The following is a 246-nucleotide window of genomic DNA, read 5'->3' on the forward strand; positions in this document are numbered from 1 at the left end:
AAAGAATGCATGTAACGGGTACACTTGCGCTGTTTCTCCGCCATCTCGTTCAAATGAGCCAGACGTAGGGGGCGGGTATTTATACGTCATGGCCTCAAGCTGAAAAAGACTTCCTGTTAGGAACCTCTCGTGTTACCTTACTCATCGCACCTAACAGATACCTCCTAACGCCTAACGCTAACTCCTTACTGGCAGGAATAAGAGACATGAGACGGCCTTAAAGATGGCGGACCTCGAACGACTTCC

Source organism: Epinephelus moara, chromosome 18, assembly GCF_006386435.1.
Source record: "Epinephelus moara isolate mb chromosome 18, YSFRI_EMoa_1.0, whole genome shotgun sequence".
Taxonomy (NCBI): domain Eukaryota; kingdom Metazoa; phylum Chordata; class Actinopteri; order Perciformes; family Serranidae; genus Epinephelus; species Epinephelus moara.